Source organism: Manis javanica, chromosome 2 (genome assembly GCF_040802235.1).
Source record: "Manis javanica isolate MJ-LG chromosome 2, MJ_LKY, whole genome shotgun sequence".
NCBI lineage: Eukaryota > Metazoa > Chordata > Mammalia > Pholidota > Manidae > Manis > Manis javanica.
In genome coordinates this window covers 92,312,674-92,327,374 of record NC_133157.1, presented here as the reverse complement: position 1 = coordinate 92,327,374, position 14,701 = coordinate 92,312,674, and the positions used below count along the sequence as shown (strand labels likewise).

General features: G+C 38.8%; 1 protein-coding gene across 4 annotated transcripts in view; it reads left to right on the top strand.

Moving 5' to 3' along the window:
* The window catches only part of IARS1 (isoleucyl-tRNA synthetase 1), a 113,240-nt gene that overhangs the window by 88,240 nt on the left and 10,299 nt on the right, over window positions 1–14,701 (top strand). The window lies entirely within an intron of this gene.

Genomic DNA, 14,701 nt, shown 5'->3' with positions numbered 1-14,701 from the left:
GAAGGAAGCTTGTAACTGACATTGTGCCCGTTCCTCTACACCTCATAAAGCATGCTTGCATGCTTTTTCTAAGTGAGAAAGAATGTAAAGCACTAGACCATCAGTTGACATTTTCCCCATCCAATAATCAAAACAGCCTCAGGACGATGGCTTACACAAGGCACAGCTGATTGTCTGCAGGACGTATTTTCTCCCATACTTTATCCACTTCTGTGAATTCTGCTGCTGTGGCTGTTCTGAGAACTCTTTTGACATCTTAGCCCTCTCTTCTGAGTTTTGTTCTGTACTCCCTATTACTACAGATCAGACATGGAATCATTTCCCCAAAGCTTCCCTGGATAGGGTCTGTTTTTTCTGTTTATAGCTGACCTTGTCATTCCAATTCAAAACCTTGTACCATTCCATCTTTTCAATTATACATCCTAACAGCCTGGGATTCATTGAACTTTCTGAATCAGGATTTGTGGCTTCCAGCACTGGTGGAAATTTGCCAGACAGTGTCTTTTTTAAAGTTATGTCTTGTCTTTGATTTTCTGCAGTTTGAATATGCTATGCCTGGGCATAGATTTCTGATAGGAGGCATCCTTCATTTCTCTGACAGTGTTTTGATATCTAGCATTTCTTTTTAATTCTTTACGTTTCCATCTTTCTGCACACATTGCCTGTCCTTGTGTGTTGTCCACTCTTTCCATTAGAGCCCTTCATACATTATTCCTGGTTATTTTAAAGTCCTTGTCTGATAACTCCACAATCTCTCCGTATCTGTGTCTGGTTCTGATGCTTGCTTTGCCTCTTTCTACTGTGTTTAGCATTTTAGAATGCCTTGTAATTTTTTGTTGCTAGGTAGATATGATGTATTGGAAAAAGGATCTGAGGTGAACAGTGTGAGGACTTATGTTTATCTGTTGAGGAGTCACACTGTATTGCTTACACTAGCTGTAGGTGTCAGAGGCTAAAATTCCGTGTCCTTGTGTTTGTCTCCTCTGTTGTCTTTTGGTTGCCGAGGCGTTCCTTTTTATATATGGTCAGAACTTGGCCCATTCTTTCAGCTGTAGCCTCCTGTTATCACATAGGAGCCGGTGTGATGTCACGATAGAGTTGGAGGTCAGGGAGAGGCTGGAGGGGTACAGTTTGGTGAGTAGGTCTTGGTCTTTTGTGGCCCTGTGCCTCTGGGCTGTGGCCTTCATTGTGTTTCTCAACTCCTTAGGTGAGCAGGAAAGGCTGTAGGGGGCTAGAGTTTGTTACTTCCCTCCCTCTAGGTCAGTTAAGTGAGTTTTATTTATTTTTTAAAGTAATTACTGATAAGGAAGGACTAGTTTTGTTTTGTTTGTTGGGATATTTTTTTCTGGAAGTCTAATACTTTTCTTGTCCCTCATTTTCTCTATTACTGACACCTTTTGTGTTTACCTGATTTTTTGTAGTATACTGAGTGCACTGATTCTCTTCTCACTTCTTTTGTGCATTTTTTAGCTATTAATATTTACCATGGGGATTACAGTTAACATCCAAAATTGATAACAGTATAGTTTGAATTGATACCAATTTGACTTTTAATAGCACACAGAAACTCTGTTTGCCTACATGCTGTGCTCTGTAGGCATAGCATACAGCTTTGCTCCATAACTACATCTTTATCTTTATACACTGTATTCCCCAAAACATGAACTTTTGTTTTTTTTGTATTTTTCTTTTCAATCGTGTAGAAACTAAAAACGAGTTACAAACCACAGTGCAGGAACCATAGGTCTTTCAGTTGCTGTCTAGCATCCTTGCCTTTCAACTGAAGGATTCCCTTTACCATTTCTTGGAGTGCAGGTTGTGGAGACCAGCTCCACAAACCAGCTGAACCAGAGAGGAGGGGATGAGGAGATTAAGGGAAACAGAGAAAGATGTAAGAAAGATATGAAAACAAAAGCTGGGATCAGGAGGTCCACTGACTGCTGGTGGCAGACAAGTGATACAGTTTATTTTTTTAGCACAATTTATATGCACAGGCTTATAATGATGTCACTTCTGGACTGAGCTCATAGCGAGTGTTCTCACTTCTGCTTCTGGTGACATCACTTCCTGGTGTTCGGATCTGGTGATGTCACTTTTAAGGTGACATCAATTCCTGGGTGATATTGCCTCTGGCCCTCCACATCTTCCCCCTTTTTCCTTATTAAAAATGTAGGTGGTAAATATGAGATCATAGAAAGCTTTCTGTTTAATATCCCATTTTTAACAGCCCTTCCCTTACATTCCCATAGAAAAAGATAGAAAATAGCTTTTTCTTTAATTTCCCACAGTGGAAGAGAAAAGTGGGATCATGACCACAGCCTGGTTCTCAATCTGAGCCAAGCATGGGCAGTGAAGCAGCCATAGGAGAAGGAGGAGACCTCTCTCAGAGATGGTGAAGGTTCAGGCCTCTGCAAGGTCAGGGGGTGGTGAGGATCTGCGCCTCACCTCTCTTGACCCCAAATTGTCTCCTGTTGGCCCCTCTATGACTGTGACTGTTTTAGGTTGTTCCCCTCCTGAGGAATCTTACCTGTCTCTGTCTAATCAGCCATCCTCTGGGGCCAATCAGGGTGATGTGAGTGAGAGAGGAACATTCTTCAAGAGGGTCAGTTTTCTGTCTCCTTGGTTGTTTATGCCTCCATGGCCTCCATGCCCAGCACCTGCCTTGGGGTTCCCTCACCAGCCAGCGGAATCCTGGCTTTTGGACTACAGTAGACAATGAAAAATGCCCTCCCTGTTGTATGTGGCAGGGAGATTTAAAAAGGGCTTTGTTCGAGGAAGAAAGAGAGATAGAACAGAACCAGCAAACAGTAAGAAAGGTGAAAAGATTGGAAAACCTTCTTAAGATTGGAAAAACCTCAAGGGGCTGGGAGCTCTCCCCCCTCTTTCTTTAGTTGAAGCCATAGGTGATGTAGGTTCATTCAGTCTGCGTGGATTCTTTTCTGGAGGGCTTGCCAGCTGATTGGATGGCAATGATGGCTAACATCACTAGGAGCAGCTTATTAGGCATTAGAGTCAGATTGTCTTGTCTGACCATCTCTTCTTCCTCCTGAGTCAGCCTCTTGAGCTGTTCCCACGTCAGAGGATGGGCTCTCCACGTTTGTTGTGAAGTTGGATGTCAAGTTTAGGAGTAATAAACTATAATAAAAGACTTACTTATGACAGTGGTTAAAGATCTGATGAGAGCTTACTATAAGACAGTTGATGTAAGGATATTTGGATATTTTTATAACATAAAACATTGAGTAAAGTTCAGCATTCTTTTGACAGTGCTTTCTAGGTAATTAAGCAGGTAATTATCTCAAATAAATAAACCGAATTAGCTAAATATTTTCCCCAATGAGGAAAAAAGATTCCTCTGACATGTTCCAGGGGCCCTCTGGAAAATATCAGAGTTAACTAGAGGTGAAAGCACCTTTTTGAATTTGGTGTTGGGAAGTTGTCAAAAGAAAGTTTTTAAGGCACTTCCCTGAATAGAATTATATGTTGTTATTAAGTAATACTATTTAACCAGAATGATAAAAAGGTTTAAAGGCAAATATAGAAGATTACACAGTTATTAACAACACTTAGCTTACGGTCCTTTTAATATTAAGATCTTATTTTCTTAAGCACCCAATAAACAGCTGTACTTAAGAACAGTTACCTTCTTCTCCTTTCAATACAATGCATTTCTATTTTTTATACTTTCTCTTATCAAAACACATTCTTTAGCATACAGAAATGTCTTCCTTATTATATTAAGTAGTTTTAATTATAATTTAAAACCATTAGGTACCTTAACTTTCAGTGAACACTGAAAAATAGGCCTTTTAAGCTGTTAACCCAGCATTCCTCAGATTGATACATTTATGAACACATTTTATCATTTCTGGAAATGTGCCTTACAGCACAATTTCTCACTGAGCACAAAATATGTCATATACTTAGCAAAACTTTAAGAACTTTGGTTACCACAAACATTCTAAGGCTGTTTGCAGATATACACACTGTTATACATTAACACACTGTTATTATTAAGATGTTCATTTGCTACACTTTTTTACTCTTCCTTAGCAACCATGCTAGATTACTCACAAAACTTCTACCAAACATTAGACAAAACTTTTACCAAACATTAGACAGTCAAACCTCTCTTTAAGCATCTTCTTGAAAGATTTGACAAGTAACAGCAACTTAAATGACTAAGTAAACAAGCAGCTGGTAACTATAAGGACATGTCCATTTCAGTAAAACTTAAATTAGCATTAAAGCTTAATATCCTTTATTAGAATTTCTGGAAGTTTTAGAATGCCCAATTTTTACAAGCACTTGTCTGTAAATTAATTTTTATTAATATCTGGAGGTAGAAAAATATTTTTCATTTACACATTTAGACATACAAACATGTAGATTGAGAGGTAATGACTACTGTCAACATAAAAGAATACATTCACAGACAGAAACATACAAAGATTTTTTAGTTACTAATGTCCAGTTGCAAAATGATGATGTAATTATGGGCTGAGCTATTGTCTGTTTGCTAAAGAGTAAGTTTAAGATGGAATCCATCCTACCTTCCACTGTGTAGTTTACAGCTGGACCTGGATGCTAGATTAATTGCCCAGGTTGCAAATTACTAAAGAGAATGCAGTATACTTGCAAAGGGAGAGAGCGGGAGATAAGGAGAGGTTGTTTTAGACTTCCCAAGGTCAGCTAGCACATACTCCGAAGTCCGTAGGTGGATCCGCATCATCATCCTTCTCCCCCACCCCCATGACCCAGATTCTTTCTTGTTTCTCCTGAGTCAGTTCCTGCTCATATTCGGGAGGCAAAGATTCATCACTCCCTGAGGCCGTGGATTTTACAGGCGCCTCATAGCCAGTCACCATTTGTTTTAGTTGTTCAGCCACAAAGTTGCCTTCAAGAGGTTTATCTGGCAACAGGTTTTTGGGGAGGGGTTCTAAACTTACTTTCACTAAATTGCACAAAGCACATGTTTCCACAGGAAAGTCCCAAGGCTCGTGGAGAAGTGAAGCTCTGTTTAGGCTGCAGCCCCACTTCTTGCAAAGTCTGCTCAAAAGCAAAAGATTTTAACTGTCAGCTGCACACATTACTGCTGCAGGTGTGAAGCATAGCATTAAGCATATGTACAAAGAATGCTCGGTCTTTTGATCCAGACTGTCTCTTATTTATATCTTTAGGCATATATACAAAATACAGAATTTTTATGGTGGACCTGACAGTCCTTTGAACCTTGCTATCCCAAGTTTTACTCCCGATACTAAGCTCCCATACTGTCCCCTGGACTTTATTAAGTCTGTACCGTATCGACGTATTTCTGTTCTCCTTTAGGAGGCTCCTCACTGAAGTTGCCAGCCTTTTATGTGAGACCTGACCTTCTCAGGTCCCCTTTACTCCGTACTCAGGTCCCTGTTCCAGCACCACCTGCAGAGACCAGCTCCACAAACCAGCCGAACCTGAGAGGAGGGGATGAGGAGATTAAGGGAAACAGAGAAAGATATAAGAAAGATACAGAAACAAAAGCTGGGATCAGGAGGTCCACTGAAGCTGGTGGCAGACAAGTGACGCAGTTTTATTTTTTTAGCACAATTTATATATACAGGCTCATAATGATGTCACTTCCAGACTGAGCTCTTCGCGGGTGTTGTCACTTCCACTTCCAGTGACATCACTTCCTGGTGTTTGGATCTGGTGATGCAACTTTTAGGGTGACATCACTTCCCAGGTGATAATGCTTCTGGCCCTCCACAGCAGGTCTAGAAGTAATGAAACTCTCTCTCTCAGCTTTTGTTTGCTTGAGTATTCCTTAATCACTCAATTTTTGCCAGATGGAGAAATCTTGTTGGTAATTTTTTCTTTCAGCATTTAGAATATGCCTCCCCACTGCCTGTTTCCCATGGTCTGACTGGAAAATGGATGTTCATCTTGAATATCCCTGGTGTCTTGCTTCTTTCTTGCTGCTTTCAAGAGTTAGTTGTTATTTCGTCAAATACTCTTTCTATTCTTTTCTTTTCTTCTCCTTTTTCAGACTCAGTAATGTGTCCCACTGGTCCCCTAGGCTCTGTTCACTTCTCTTCTTCTTTATGCTCCTTCAGTCTGGATTATTTCAGATGTCCTATCTTCAAGTTCACTGATGCTTCTGACTGATCAAATATGCCATTAAGCCCCCGTAATGACTTTTTTAATTTCAGGTTTTGTGCTTTTCAGCTCCAGAATTTCTATTTGGTTCTTTTATGGTTCCTCTTTATTGGTATTCGGATTTTGTTCATCCATTGTCTTCTTGGTTTCCTTTGGTTCTTTGTCTCTGGTTGCCGTTTGTCTATTGTTTTCCATTTAAGACAGTTGATTTATAGCCTCATGTCTGTTAAGTTCAAGTTTTTTATGCTTCCTCAGGGACAGATTATCAGTTAATTTGAATTAACTAATTAGTGAATGTACAGTACCTTCCTCTATCTTTGGATGCCTTTAATTTTTTGTTTTTACTGTTAAAAACTAGACATTGGAATACTATAATGCAGTAACCCTGGAAATCCTCCCTACAGTTTGCTGTTTTTGATTGTTGAAGGCTGAAATTGTCCATTTGTTTTATGACTTCCAAACTGTTTTTGCAAAGACTTTATTTCCGGTTATGTTTAGTCACTGAAGTCTCTATTCATTTACCTTGTGAGCAGCTACTGTTTTTTGGTGTTTTTTTAATTAAAGACATCATTGATATACAATAATGTTGATTTCAATTATACAGCACAGTAGTTCAACAGTTACCCATATTATTAAATGCACACCCCTTCTAGCACAGTCACTATCTATTAACATAGTAAGATGTTACAGGATCATTAACTTTATTCTCTGTTCTGTACTACAATCCCCGAGACCAACTTAAATTGTGATTGTGAATTATTGTGCCCATTTGTCCCCTTCCCCCTCGCTCTCCTCCCTCCAAACGCCCCCCACACTTTGGTAGCCATGAGTCCCTTCTCAGTGTCTATGAGTCTACTGCTATTTTGTTCCTTCTGTTTTGCTTTGTTTTTATACTCCACAAAGAAGTGAAATCATAGGGTTTTTCTTTCTCCACCTGGCTTATTTCACTGAGCATAATACCCTCTAGATCAGTCCATGTTGTTGCAAATCATAGAATTTCTTTTCTTTTTGTGGCTGAATAGTATTCCATTGTGTATATGTACATCTTTTTTATCCATTCATCTATTGATGGACACTTAGGTTGCTTCCAGTCAGTGAGGCAATAAAGGCATGCATATGTCTTTTTGAATCAGGGACTTTGTTTTTTTCAGATAAATTCCTAGGAGTGGAATTACTGGGTCTAATAGTATTTCTATTTTTAGTTCTTTGAGGAACCTCCATACTGCTTTCTACAACAGTTGCACCAATTTGCATTCCCACCAACACATGTAGGAGGGTTCCTATTTCTCTGCACCCTCACCGGCATTTGTTACTTCTTGTCTTTTGGATAGTGGCCATCCTAACTGTTGTGAGGTAATATCTCATTGTGGCTTTAATTTGCATTTCTCTGATGATTAGCCATGTGGAGCATCTTTTCATGTACCTGTTGGCCATTTGTATTTCTTCTTTGGAGAAGTGTCTCTTCAGGTGTTCCACCATTTTCTAATAGGGTCATTTATTTTATGGATATTGAGGTGTAAGAGTTCTTTATATATTTTGGTTGTTAACCCTTATCAGATGAGTCATTTAGAAATACATCTCCCATACTGTATGGTGCCTTTTTCTGCTGATTGTGTCTTTTGCTTTATAGAAGCTTTTTATTTTGACGTAGTCCCATTTGTTCATTTTGTATTTTGTTTCCCTTACCTGGGAGGTGTGTCCAAGAAGAAGTTGCTCATGTTTATATTCAGACATTTTTGTCTATTTTCTTCTAAGACTTTTATGGTTTCATGACTTACTTTAGGTATTTGATCCATTTCAAGCTTACTTTTATGTATAGAGTTAGACAGTAATCATTTCATTCCCTTACATGTCATCATCCAGTTTTTCCAACACCAGTTATTGAAAAGGCTCTCTCTTCCCCATTGTGCATTCATGGCTCCTTTATTTTATATTAATTGACTATAAATGCATGGGTTTATGTCTGGTCTCTCCATTGGTGTATGGGTCTGGTCTTGTGCCAGTACCGAATTGTCTTGATTACTGTGGCTTTATAGTAGAGCTTGAAGTCAGGGAACATGACTCCCCCAGCTTTGTGCTTCCTTCTCAGGATTGCTTTGGCTATTCAGGGTCTTTGGTGGTTCCATATGAATTTCAGAACTGTTTTAGTTCATTGAAGAATGCTTTTGGTATTTTTATAGAGATGGCACTGTAAATTGCTTTGGGCAGGATGGCCTTTTTGACAGTATTAATTCTTCCTAACCATGAGTATGGATGTATTTCCATTTATTGGTGTCTTCTTTAATTTCTCTCATGAGACTCTTACAGTTTTCAGAATAAAGGACTTTCATCTCCTTGATTACGTTTATTCCTGGGTATTTTGTTCTTTCTGCTGCAAATGTAAATGGACTTGTTTTCCTGATTTCTCTTTCTGCTAGTTTGTTGTTAGTATATAGGAATGCAACTAGTCTCTGTGTATTAATTTTGTACCCTGCAACTTTGCTGAATTCAGTTATTCTAATAGTTTTTTGGTGAAGTCTTTACGGTTTTCTATGTATAATATCATGTCGTCTGCAAAAAGTGACAGCTTAACTTCTTCCTTACCAATTTGGATTCCTTTTATCTCTTTGTGTTGTCTGATTCCCATGGCTAGGACCTCCAGTACTACGTTGAATAAAAGTGGGGAGAGTGGGCATCCTGGTCTTGTTCCCAATCTTAGAGGAAAAGCTTTCAGCTTTTCAGTGCTAAATATGATGTTGACTGGGTTTGTCATATATGGCTTTTATTATGTTGAGGTACCTGCCCTCTATACCCATTTTGTTGAGAGTTTTATCATGAATGGATGTTGAATTTTGTCAAATGCTTTTTCAGCATCTGTTGAGATGATCATGTGATCTTTGTTAATGTGATAAATGATAATGATTGGTTTATGAATATGGTACCATCCTTGCATCCCTGGAATAAATGCCACTTGATTATGATGGATGATTTTTTTTTTTTTTGAGAGGGCATCTCTCATATTTATTGATCAAATGGTTGTTAACAACAATAAAATTCAGTATGGGGGGTCAATGCTCAATGTACAATCATTAATCCATCTCAAGCCTAATTCTCGTCAGTCTCCAATCTTCTGAAGCATAACGAACAAGTTCTTACATGGTGAACGAATTCTAACAGTGAATAAATTCTTACATGGTGAACAGTACAAGGGCATTCATCACAGAAACTTTCGGTTTTGATCATGCATTATGACCTATAAACAATCAGGTCAAATATGAATATTCGTTTGATTTTTGTACTTGATTTATATGTTGATCCCACATTTCTCCTATTATTATTATTATTTTTATTTTTAATAAAATGCTGAAGTGGTAGGTAGATGCAAGATAAAGGTAGAAAACATAGTTTAGTGCTGTAAGAAGCAAATGTAGATGATCAGATGATCAGGTGTGTGCCTATGGACTAAGTATTAATCCAGGCTAGACAAGGGCAGCAAGACATCCATGGATGCAGAAGATTTCTCTCAAAGCAGGGGGGGTGAGGTTCTGAGCCTCACCTCTGTTGATCCCCAAATTCTCACCTGATGGCCCCCCTGCGACTGTGCCTGTCTTAGGTTGTTCCTCCCTTGAGGAATCTTACCCGTCTCTGGCTAACCAGTCATCTTCCGGGGCCATACAGGGAAATGTGAAGTTAGTAAGTGAGAGAGAAGCCATATTGTTTGCAAAGGTTAGCTTTTTACTTCTTTGCAGATTTATGCCCTGTGGCTTCTATGCCCAGCACTTGTCTCGAGGTATCTTTACCACCTGGAGGAATTATGATACTCGGTAAATTCGATATGAGGCACGAATTCTATTTAAGGGTTGTAATTAGGAAGGAAGAAGAAAAGCTATAGATGTAGCATATGAAGGAAACATGGGAGGATTGATTATTTCTTTGACATATCTTCTTGTATAGTACCTTAAGTATGTATAGGTTTTAAACTACTAACTAATTTGCACACACATATTAACATAATAGGAATACGGTGACATAAACAAAGCAAATCTATAATTACCATCCATCTCCAGTGAAGCCAAGAAAACCATTTAGGCACCCTAGGCATTTGTGAAAATTTATCTGTGATATGATGGATATTGTCCAACTGTACTTGAACCATCAGACAAATTAAAGCAGCCCATTTCTGGGATCTGTTCACATCCCATATGTTCTTTTAACCATAGATAGTCTATAGTCGTGAGATTTTGGAGTGCTACAACTTGCACCCCTCCCAACTCCTGGTTGAGTTCCAACAGTACAGATCCGGTCAAATTCGTTGTCTCACTGTATACACATGCCAGCCTAGACATCTCCCTCCTCATACCTATGGCAAGTCCAGGAGATGGTGGGCTGGATGCAGCCAAAACCGCAGCATCATCTGGATCCCTGTGGAGGCTTTTTGATGATCATCCCCCTGGCACAAGTCCTCCAGAGAGTGCTGATGCCGGAAGCTCCTCCTCATATCGTATCTTAGTTCAATTTCTGGGTATCCAAGCTAGGCCTTGATCTTCTGCATAAAAACAAACAGACCCTTTGCCCACACTTTGACATGCCCTCTATACCATTGTGCAGAACTCATTGGAGGTCAGCACACAGTAACTGCTTTTTTTTTTTTTAAGAGAAAGGAATGTTATCAGAAAAGAGTACCTCCATAGCTGATCATCTGACACCCTTTAAGTGATCAACATTAAGGATATTAAAAGCATGCGTTGATCTTTGATTTACCAATAGTTTTATCCTATCAAGGAGTAATCCCACTTTTCTTTCTTTTTTTTTTTTAATTTTTGATCTATACTTACATGAAGAATACTGTGTTTACTACGCTCTCCCCTATATCAGGTCCCCCCTAACAACCACATTACGGTTACTGTCCATGAGCTTAGCAAAATGTTGTAGAGTCACTACTTGTCCTCTCTGTGTTGTGCAGCCCACCCTCCCCTTTCTCCCTCCCCCTCATGCATGCTAATCTTAATACCCCCCTTCTTTTCCCCCCCCCCTTATCCCTCCCTGCCCACCCATCCTCCCCAGTTCCTTTCCCTTTGGTACCTGTTAGTCCATTTTTGGGTTCTGTAATTCCGCTGCTGTTTTGTTCCTTCAGTTTTTCCTTTGTTCCTATACTCCTCAGATGAGTGAAATCATTTGGTATTTCTCTTTCTCCGCTTGGCTTATTTCACTGAGCATAATACTCTCCAGCTCCATCCATGTTGCTGCAAATGGTTGGATTTTTCCACTTCTTATGGCTGAGTAGTATTCCATTGTGTATATGTACCACATCTTCTTTATCCATTCATCTACCGATGGACATTTAGGTTGCTTCCAATTCTTGGCTATTGTAAATAGTGCTGCGATAAACATAGGAGTGCATCTGTCTTTCTCAAACTTGATTGCTGCGTTCTTAGGGTAAATTCCTAGGAGTGGAATTCCTGGGTCAAATGGTAGGTCTGTTTTGAGCATTTTGATGCACCTCCATACTGCTTTCCACAATGGTTAAACTAATTTACATTCCCACCAGCAGTGTAGGAGGGTTCCCCTTTCTCCACAGCCTTGCCAACATTTGTTGTTGTTTGTCTTTTGGATGGCAGCTATCCTTACTGGTGTAAGGTGATACCTCATTGTAGTTTTAATTTGCATTTCTCTGATAATTAGCGATGTGGAGCATCTTTTCATGTGTCTCTTGGCCATCTGTATTTCTTTTTTGGAGAACTGTCTGTTCAGTTCCTCTGCCCATTTTTTAATTAGGTTATTTGTTTTTTGTTTGTTGAGGCGTGTGAGCTCTTTATATATTCTGGACGTCAAGCCTTTATCGGATCTGTCATTTTCAAATATATTCTCCCATACTGTAGGGTTCCTTTTTGTTCTATTGATGGTGTCTTTCGCTGTACAGAAGCTTTTCAGCTTAATGTAGTCCCACTTGCTCATTTTTGCTGTTGTTTTCCTTGCCCGGGGAGATATGTTCAAGAAGAGGTCACTCATGTTTATGTCTAAGAGGTTTTTGCCTATGTTTTTTTCCAAGAGTTTAATGGTTTCATGACTTACATTCAGGTCTTTGATCCATTTTGAGTTTACCTTTGTATATGAGGTTATACAATGGTCCAGTTTCATTCTCCTACATGCAGCTGTCCAATTTTGCCAGCACCATCTGTTGAAGAGACTGTCATTTCCCCATTGTATATCCATGGCTCCTTTATCAAATATTAATTGACCATATATGTTTGGGTTAATGTCTGGAGTCTCTAATCTGTTCCACTGGTCTGTGGCTCTGTTATTGTGCCAGTACCAAATTGTCTTGGTTACTATGGCTTTGTAGTAGAGCTTGAAGTTGGGGAGTGAGATCCCCCCTACTTTATTCTTCTTTTTCAGGATTGCTTTGGCTATTCGGGGTCTTTGGTGTTTCCATATGAATTTTTGAATTATTTGTTCCAATTCATTGAAGAATGTTGCTGGTAATTTGAGAGGGATTGCATCAAATCTGTATATTGCTTTGGGCAGGATGGCCATTTTGATGATATTAATTCTTCCTAGCCATGAGCATGGGATGAGTTTCCATTTATTAGTGTCCCCTTTAATTTCTCTTAAGAGTGACTTGTAGTTTTCAGAGTATAATTCTTTCACTTCTTTGGTTAGGTTTATTCCTAGGTATTTTATTCTTTTTGATGCAATGGTGAATGGAATTGTTTTCCTCATTTCTCTTTCTATTGATTCATTGTTAGTGTATAGGAAAGCTACAGATTTCTGTGTGTTAATTTTGTATCCTGCAACTTTGCTGTATTCCGATACCAGTTCTAGTAGTTTTGGAGTGGAGTCTTTAGGGTTTTTTATGTACAGTATCATATCATCTGCAAATAGTGACAGTTTAACTTCTTCTTTACCAATCTGGATTCCTTGTATTTCTTTGTTTTGTCTGATTGCCGTGGCTAGGACCTCCAGTACTATGTTAAATAACAGTGGGGAGAGTGGGCATCCCTGTCTGGTTCCTGATCTCAGAGGAAATGCTTTCAGCTTCTCGCTGTTCAGTATAATGCTGGCTGTGGGTTTATCATATATGGCCTTTATTATGTTGAGGTACTTGCCCTCTATTCCCATTTTGCTGAGAGTTTTTATCATGAATGGATGTTGAACTTTGTCAAATGCTTTTTCAGCATCTATGGAGATGATCATGTGGTTTTTGTCTTTCTTTTTGTTGATGTGGTGGATGATGTTGATGGATTTTCAAATGTGTACCATCCTTGCATCCCTGGGATGAATCCCACTTGGTCATGGTGTATGATCCTTTTGATATACTGTTGAATTCTGTTTGCTAATATTTTATTGAGTATTTTTGCATCTACATTCATCAGGGATATTGGTCTGTAATTTTCTTTTTTGATGGGGTCTTTGTCTGGTTTTGGTATTAGGGTAATGTTGGCCTCATAGAATGAGTTTGGGAGTATTCCCTCTTCTTCTATTTTGTGGAACACTTTAAGGAGAATGGGTATTATGTCTTCTCTGTGTGTCTGATAAAATTCCGAGGTAAATCCTTCCGACCCCGGGGTTTTGTTCTTGGGTAGTTTTTTGATTACTGTTTCAATTTCTTTGCTCGTAATTGGTTTGTTTAACTTTTGTGTTTCTTCCTTGGTCAGTCTTGGGAGGTTGTATTTTTCTAGGAAGTTGTCCATTTCTTCTAGGTTTTCCAGCTTGTTGGCATATAGGTTTTCATAGTAGTCTTTAATAATTCTTTGTATTTCTGTGGAGTCTGTCGTGATTTTTCCATTCTCATTTCTGATTATGTTGATTTGTGTTGACTCTCTTTTTCTCTTAATAAGTTGGCCTAGAGGCTTATCTATTTTGTTTATTTTCTCAAAGAACCAGCTCTTGGTTTCGTTGATTTTTGCTATTGTTTTATTCTTCTCAATTTTGCTTATTTCTTCTCTGATCTTTATTATGTCCCTCCTTCTGCTGACTTTAGGTCTCATTTGTTCTTCTTTTTCCAGTTTTAATAATTGTGATGTTAGACTATTCATTTGGGATTGTTCTTCCTTCTTCAAGTGTGCCTGGATTGCTATATACTTTCCTCTTAAGACTGCTTTCGCTGCATCCCACAGAAGTTGGGGCTTAGTGTTGTTGTCATTTGTTTCTATATATTCCTTGATCTCTATTTTGATTTGTTCATTGATCCATTGATTATTTAGTAGCATGTTGTTAAGCCTCCATGTGTTTGTGAGCCTTTTTGTTTTCTTTGTAGAATTTATTTCCAGTTTTATACCTTTGTGGTCTGAAAAATTGGTTGGTAGAATTTCAATATTTTGGAATTTACTGAGGCTCTTTTTGTGAGCTAGTATGTGGTCTATTCTGGAGAATGTTCCATGTGCACTTGAGAAGAATGTATATCCTGTTGCTTTTGGATGTAGAATTCTATAGATGTCTATTAGGTCCATCTGTTCTAGTGTGTTGTTCAGTGCCTGTGTGTCTTTACTTATTTTCTGCCCAGTGGATCTATCCTTTGGGGTGAGTGGTGTGTTGAAGTCTCCTACAATGAATGCATTGCAGTCTATTTCCATCTTTAGTTCTG